The sequence below is a fragment of the Chrysochloris asiatica genome, unplaced genomic scaffold (assembly GCF_000296735.1).
Source record: "Chrysochloris asiatica unplaced genomic scaffold, ChrAsi1.0 scaffold00024, whole genome shotgun sequence".
Lineage (NCBI taxonomy): Eukaryota > Metazoa > Chordata > Mammalia > Afrosoricida > Chrysochloridae > Chrysochloris > Chrysochloris asiatica.
The window spans coordinates 8678200-8686045 of record NW_006408542.1 but is presented as its reverse complement, the minus strand read 5'-3'; the positions used below and the strand labels follow the sequence as shown (position 1 = coordinate 8686045).

The 7846-nt window shown below is 39.2% G+C and overlaps 1 pseudogene; it reads left to right on the top strand.

Annotated features, from left to right (window-relative positions):
* The first annotated feature begins 2584 nt into the window (after positions 1-2584).
* Positions 2585-2975, top strand: LOC102836909 (annotated as a pseudogene).
* Positions 2976-7846: the final 4871 nt, after the last annotated feature.

Here is a 7846-nt window from a genome sequence, read left to right as displayed (position 1 = left end):
CAAGCTCTCCAAAATCAAAGGTAAGGACAAAATCTTGAAAGCAGCTAGGGAAAAGAGAAGTGTAACACACAAAGGCATGCAAATCAGATTAAGTTCAGATCTCTCAACAGAAACCATGCAGGCAAGAAGGCAATGGGGAGACATATATAAAACCCTGAAAGGAAAAAACCGCCACCCAAGAATCCTCTATCCAGCAAAGAAGTCAATCAAATATGACGGTGTAATCAAAACATTCCAGGATAAACAGAAGCTAAGGGATTTTGCCAAAGCCAACCCTTCTATGAAAAACATCCTAAAGGAAGTTCTGTGGACTGAGAACCAACAAGAACACACAACAACTACAGAATGACATAAGTAGCAGCATCACCCTGAACTCAATTGACAAATGGAAGAGTCAAGAACAAAATGAAATGATAAGAACAGAGGATCTGGGAGGTCAGTCTATGATCAAAACAATTACAATGTGAAAGAAGGAAACACAGAGGAACAGAGATCCAGGTGGTGGGAAGGTCAGGTAGATTACTGGATAAAATAGATTGTCTTAAATGGAAGAAGGAACCAATGGAATATAAGGTAACCACAATGGGGTTGGGGTGGGGGGTTTAGTTTGGGTGTTGGGGAGGGCAATACAAGAATGGGGAAGGAGGCAGAAGAAAAAGATAGATAGGGGAACAGTGAGATAGGTTTGCATGACCTAGTGGGACAGAGGTAAATAGTGATGAATACTCAAACTTGGAACAACAGGGCTCTGGGATACAGGCATCTAGGTATAGCTTGAAGAGGGTAAATAATACTAAAATCCTTGAATGCCTTATGAGTATTCGTTTCCCTTGGCTACAAAATAGACACTTGAGTGGGATAGAAAGGAATGTTGGGGAACATGATTAGAGAAAACTTGTAAGCCCACCTTCAGCTTATAACTGATTGGAATACCTAAAAGAGCTTCTGCAACTTGCCCAGTGAAACAGGCCTCGTGTAAAGCCTTTACAGAGTATAGGACCTTATATGGAATCCTGATTCCCATCCAGAACCTTATAAGGTGGGACATTCCCACTAGTAAGGACAAGCAGACTGGAACAGTTTCAGTAAAAGAAGGTACATCTTCAAAGAAAGATCATCAGGAAAAACCCAAAACAAAATGTCAGCATGACTGGCTACTAGAAGAATAAGCAAGATGTTCACCAGGAAGACATCAAGGCCAGCAATCAAGTGCCTTCAGGACAAACTTCCCTCTAAGACTGAAACTCAAAGGGAATACACAAACAAGCATGTAAACTTGCTGACGACCATATTGATCTGCTGGTGAGTGGAAGAGGAGGAGAGGCATAAATGAAGAAACAGGCTGAGTTCAACCCCAGTCCATTGAATCCTGTTGACCTGGAGATGAGAGAGAAGAGGAAGGGCTGGTTGGTCCAAAGCGTGGTGAGACCTGAGGACATTTGAGCCCATGGACAAGGACTTAGCCACAGAGGGCTAGAGCTGAGAGTAAAGCATCCAGCTGATATGAAGTGAGGGGAGATGCACAAGAACACCCAAACTTGCATACAGTAGTACCCTTTTGACTTAGCCTCGATGGCTCAATAATCAGAACTCGACTAGAGGAAGATTGAAAAAAAAAAAAATTTTTTTTTCCGGATAAACAAAATAAGGGTAAATTGCTTTGATTTGATGAACCTGACTTATACTCAGAGTGGTGGTGGTGGTGGTGGTGGTGGTGGTGGTGATATGACGTGGGGTTGGTTCTGACTCATAGCGACCCTGTACAGGGTTTCTGAAGCTGTAAATCTTTACGGGAGCAGAAAGCCTCATCTTTCTCTCACAGAACAGCTGGTAGTTTCGAACTGCTCTTGTTGTGGTTCGCAGTCTGATTCATAACCACTGTGCTACCAGAGCTCCTTATACTCAGAGTGGTAGGTACTCTAAATACCAATAAAGAGGGAAAGAGTCTTCACATCAAGTATCAATGCTATCCACTCTGTACACAGGGTAGATAGGAACGGGCAACTTAGACACTGGCTACCTAAAATGAGGGGGCAATAAAGGCACGAAGTGACTGGCTTACAAGGTTTCAAGAGGGAGTTTAGTTTAAGAGTATGGGGGGAGAGAAAGAGTCCCCACTGAATAATGGTCATCTTGTCTAGATGGGTCTGGTGAAAAGAGATGGGGATAAGAGTCATACGATTCAATAGTGAATAATAATTATCATGATTAATTGCAACTGTCACAACTATAAAGGTAGAAGTTTTGTAACTAAAAAAGAGGAGTGGTTAATCTTACAGTCCAGAAACAGAGGACCCTAGGATCATCAAGAGAGAAGTGCACAAGCAGAATGTGGGACCTTATCCAGAGAAGCAGCAGTGCCAGAGATGGAGGCAGAGATGGGGGCATGGAGAGGGGTAGTGGCTGAGGACTCTAGATTCATGGACTAAGAAGAGAGGGACTAAGAGCTGGTGGCCAGGAGGCAGACTTGCAGAATGTGCCCTTTGGAGATGTAAATGATTATATATGCCTGAAAAAACACAAAAACATTTACTCGAGTCATGAGTGATCTAGTAGACGGCTGTTTGGTTGCAGGAGTGGAGTAATGTCTAAATCAAAGGAGCTTGTTTCTTAAAGTTTATCTGGTGATGATTCTAATAGTGAAGTCAACAAAAAGTTAAAGAAGAAAAAGCAAGTTGCTTGAGAAAACCTGTGAAGAAGCAAGAAACTGGTGAAACTTCTAGAGCCTTCTCATCCTCTAATCGGAGAAAGGCAGCCATAGAGAAGATGGTATGTTTCAGAATGGGAAAATGAGGTATATCACTGTTCCAGATCTTAAAGAGGTATGTCACTAATCGATATTAGAGGCTATTGGATGGATCAATAAGGTGAAATGAAACCATTTTAAGAAGAAAAGGTATTTCTTTAAATCCTGAGCAGTGGATCCAGCTGAAGGAACAGACTTCTGACACTATGATGCAGTGAGAAAACTGTAAAATCAGAGCCACCTATATCACACCTGTCCTGTTCTAGTCGTTTCAATGCCTTTTTACATTGGCTGTTGTTTTTTAACCACTGTTTTTCAAACTGCTGTGTATTTAGATTGTAGAACAGTTTGTAAGATGAATACTGTTTTTTTAAAATGTGTATTATTAAAAATATTCTGAGTGAAGCTAATTGTCAACTTTATTAAGGAGGATTACTTATGTCCACCAACCTAGTATAAAATAAAGTCAATTAATATAATCATAACTGTTGTGGCCTTTTTTGATCAGAAGAGTTGGTACTATCTAAGGCCTAAAGTCACAATTTATAGAACTTTCAATTTCAAATTTGACGTGAAGAAGGATTTGTGTTGTGTTAAACTTATAAACTCTTGATTTGGGAACTCCCTAGTACATCTGTTCTCTTCCAATTAAATATCTAGACTTGTTTGACTTTTCTACCCCAATGATATTCCATGCCAACATGTATACGTTTCTGAGGAGCAGCTGATGGGTTTGAACTGCTAAGATTGTGGTTCATAGACCAATGCTGATTTTTCAGTGCCACACCAAGTATATTATTAGTACATTAAAAATATGATGTAGGATTTAATGGCATGGATGTAATTAATAGTGTTTAGGGCTCCTCCCTTCCAATGGTTGACCTTTAGATTCAATTCAGCAAGCTTACAAGGAGGGCTTTGCTGCAGTGAATGTTGTAAGGAGACAGCACAGGACTAATGAGTCACCTCACCTCCCAAGAAAAATATGTGATTTCCAGACTAATAGCCCACACAAATGAAAACCTCTTCTAACCTGTGACCAGAAGAACTAGATGGTGCTACCCTTACTGGCTACCATTACTGATCATTCTGACAGGGACATAATTGTTGTTACCCACAGCACCACACCAGGACTTGAGGGACACAACTGTTGTTGTTGTTGTTGTTAAGTGCCATCTAGTTGGTTCCAACTCATAATGACCCTGGGTTGGGTCCAATAGAAGGGTTCAATTAGAATGGGAGAAAATTGAAAAAAACACTCAAATTCACAAAAAATATCAGAATGTAAAAGACTACAGGAACCTCCAAGACCAAGGGAAAGAGACTAGAGGATGCTCTTTTAACCTGGAGGTCACTTTTCAGCCAAATCATAGATTGGCCTATAAAATAAAGCCAACACCCTTGAGAAATGTACTTCTTTAAATAATCAACTATACAAGACCAAATGGTCAAATTTTACATTAAAGTAAAGCTGAGAGGGCAGAGAGAGACAGGGAAACTGGACAGATGGAAACAAAGAAGGCAGGGTGGAAATTGGGAGAGTGCTAGCATAGTACAGGAATTATAACCTGGTGTGCAGCTATAAGATAAACACTGGACTGCTAGCCACAAGGTCAGTGGTTCAAGTCTACCAGCCACTCTTTGGCAATTCCACATAGGGTCACTATGAGTCAGAACCGCCTTGATGGCACTTAATAACAACAATAGCATCCAATATCACAGGACCATTTTGACATGAACTATTGAGTGTAAATCTAAATGGCTGTGTCAACTTTCACATAAAACACAGTATATATATTTTTAATACAGGATTTCGTTTTGTTCCAAATGGTCATAAACTCCAATATCAGCAACTATAATTTAAAAGACATATAAAACAAATTTGATTCTGACTGAAGTATAGATGAGCTGGAACTGAAAAGACAGGAAACATTATTAAAACCCAAGTCTTTCTTCTCATGTCCCTTACCCTGAAGAACACATAACAGGCAGTAATGAGCAGAGGGGACATAAATACTCTATTAGGATAAAAATAATCAGGCTAATAATAATGCCATGAATAATGATTATAATGATTAGAAAGCCTTAATTATATCAAACTATATTTCTGATGATATCATAGTAATGACTGTTTTACTGAAATAAATCTCAAAGGCCAGTTTTAATTATTAATACAATCATAATGTAACTAAAATTGAATTAATACATATACAGGGAACTGCCAGAAATTCCAGCTGAATTCCAAAGAGGACCTGGAATGAGGATATCATGGCTAATGTCAGATGGCTCTTGGCTGATTGCAAAGGCCTTAGATTGAGTGACTGTAGCAAATTAAGGACAATATTGAAAGAATGGGTGTTCCAGAACACTTAATTGTGCTCATGATGGAACCTGTACATAGACCAAGAGGTAGCCATTCAAACAGAACAAGTGCAGACATACTGTCACTTAAAATTAGGCAAGGTATGTGTTAAGACTATATCTTTTCACCATATTTATTAATTTGATATGCTGAGCAAATAGTCTGAGTAGCTGAGAATGCTGAAGAAGAGTGCAGCATCAGGATTAGAGAGATGTTGGTGACACAACTTTACTCGCTGAAAGTGAAGACAACTTGAAGGACTTACAGATGAAGATCAAAGGCTACAGCCTTCAGTATGGATTACAACTCAAAATAAAGAAAACAAAACTCCTCATAACGAGATCAACAAGCAATATCAGAATAAGGGAAAAAATATTGAAGTTGTTAAGGATTTTGGATCAACAATCAGCACCCATGGAAGCAGCAGCCAAGAAATCAAACGATGTATTGCATTGGGCAGATCTTTTGAAGACATCTCTTTAAAATGTTTAAAAGTGGAGAAAACTGACTCAAGTCTTTTATTTTCAATTGCTTCTTAATGCATACAAAAGCTAGACAGCTATTAAAGAAGACAGAAGAGTTTGAATTATGGAGTCATTTCCTCACTTCCTCTCTACTTCAAATACACACTCAAACATTTCACTGTTTTTTGCAACCTGAAAAAGCTAAGGCAGTTCTTCGGGCTAATTCCAAGTCAGCCTTACTGCTCAAAGTCTACCGCTTTACTTGACGGGATCCCATGAGGAAAACACATCTTCTGACTATACTTTCTTGCAAATCATCTAATGATATAAGATTTCAAAGAAATTAAAACTAAACCAAACCAAATATTACATCTCACATGAAAAGATTATAAATCCGTAATCTATATTTCCTCCTAAATTCATAGTATTACATACTGCCATGGAGTTGTTTCTGACTCATATGGATGCTGTGTAAAGTTTCTAAGGCTGTAAATCTTTGCAGAAGCAGAAAATCTCATCTTTCTCTCACATAGAGACTGGCTGGTTTGAATTGCCGACCTTGCAGTTAGCAGCCCAATGCTTATCATACAGTGTGACCAGGGTTCCTTAAATTCATAATATGTTGTTGTTTAAGTGCTGTTGAGTCAGTTCGTACTGACATAAACTCTGTACAGGGTTTTCTGAGGAGTGGCTGGTGGGCTTTGGCTAGCAGTCAAGTGCCACACCGGCATATAGTCTGGAATAAAAATACCTAATAAATAAGTCAGTGGTTACTCAGTGTCTCAATAAATCATCTTTTAGTTTTAGATAGATGAAAAGGCACCTCTTCATCAGTAACTGCAGACATAACAAGTAATATTTCTTCATCCAAATCGCCACCTTACTTAATTTTCTGTTGTTTTTGTAGTTAGCTGCCATCGAGTCAGCCCCCAAGTCATGGTTATTCCATGCACAACAGTACAAAATGTCTTCTGGTTCTGTGTCATCCCTGTGTTCAATTGCAGATCCGAACATATGTTTCCAGTGCCTGATTTTCTGAAATATATTGCCAGGCTCTTCCTAGTTAGGCTTAGTCTGGAAGCTCACCTGAATTTGGTTCAGTGTTGTATCAACACATAAACCTCCAGTGAGAGACAGGTGGCCGTGCAGAAAGTTCATTGGCCAGGAATCAAAGCTGGTGTAAGAATTCTTCCACTGAACCAACAGCAAACCCAGCTTAGTTTTCTTGGGCTTGAAATTCTGTCTCCTTATATTTAAAATGGCAGGATACAGATGAGATTATCTGCACCCATAAAAATTTACAGCTTAAGAATCCCTATGTTGTTGTTGTTAAGTGCTGTCAAGTTAGTACCAACTCAAAGCAATCCTGCCTAGCGTTTCTGAGACTATAAACATTTGTGGGAGCAGAGAGCCTCATCTTCACCCATGGAGTGTCTTGTGGGCTCAAATCGCCAGCCTTGTAGTCCTGAGTCCAGTGTATATTCTACAGACAGGGTCCCTATGAGTTAGAAAAATAACAACATATTTAAAAATGTATTTCTCTTAAGCCTCATAGAGTTGGGGATTTTTGTGTATGTGTTATACAGTCTATTTTTAACTATAAATTGAAATATTTTTAGCTGTTTACTTCTAATATAATTACTGATGTGTTTTAAACTACCATATTGCTGTTTGCATTCTATCAATCCCATCTGTTTCAGGGTTTTTTGGGGTTTCTTGTTTTGTTTTGTTTGGGTTTTTGCTTCTCTTCTACTTTTTGTTGTTGTTAGGTGCCATTGAGTCAGTACCGACTCATAGTGACCCTATGCACAAAAGAATGAAACACCGCCAGATCCTGAGCCAACCTCACCATTGTTGCCACGCTTCAGCCCATTGTTGCTGCCACTTTGCCAATCCATTTCACTATGGGCTTTCCTCTTTTTTTCTGACCCTCCACCTTACCAAACATGGTATCCTTTAGATTCTTTTAAACTGATTGAACCTGTTGTTATTACTGTTAGTGTATGTTCCTCATGATTGGCTCATTTTCTTTGGACTAGTCCTATTGTAGCACTGCTGTTGTTGTTATTAAGTGCCATTGAATCAGTCCCAAGCCATAGCAACCCTGTATAGGGTTTTCTAGGAGCAACTAGTGAGCCTGAACCGTCAACCTTGCAGTTCAAACCAACTTTGCAGTCAAGTGCATTAACCCATAGCACCACACCAAGACTCCATTGCAGCACTGTAATAGATTGTAATATAAGCACTGGATTTATAGTATACCATATGTTTGGC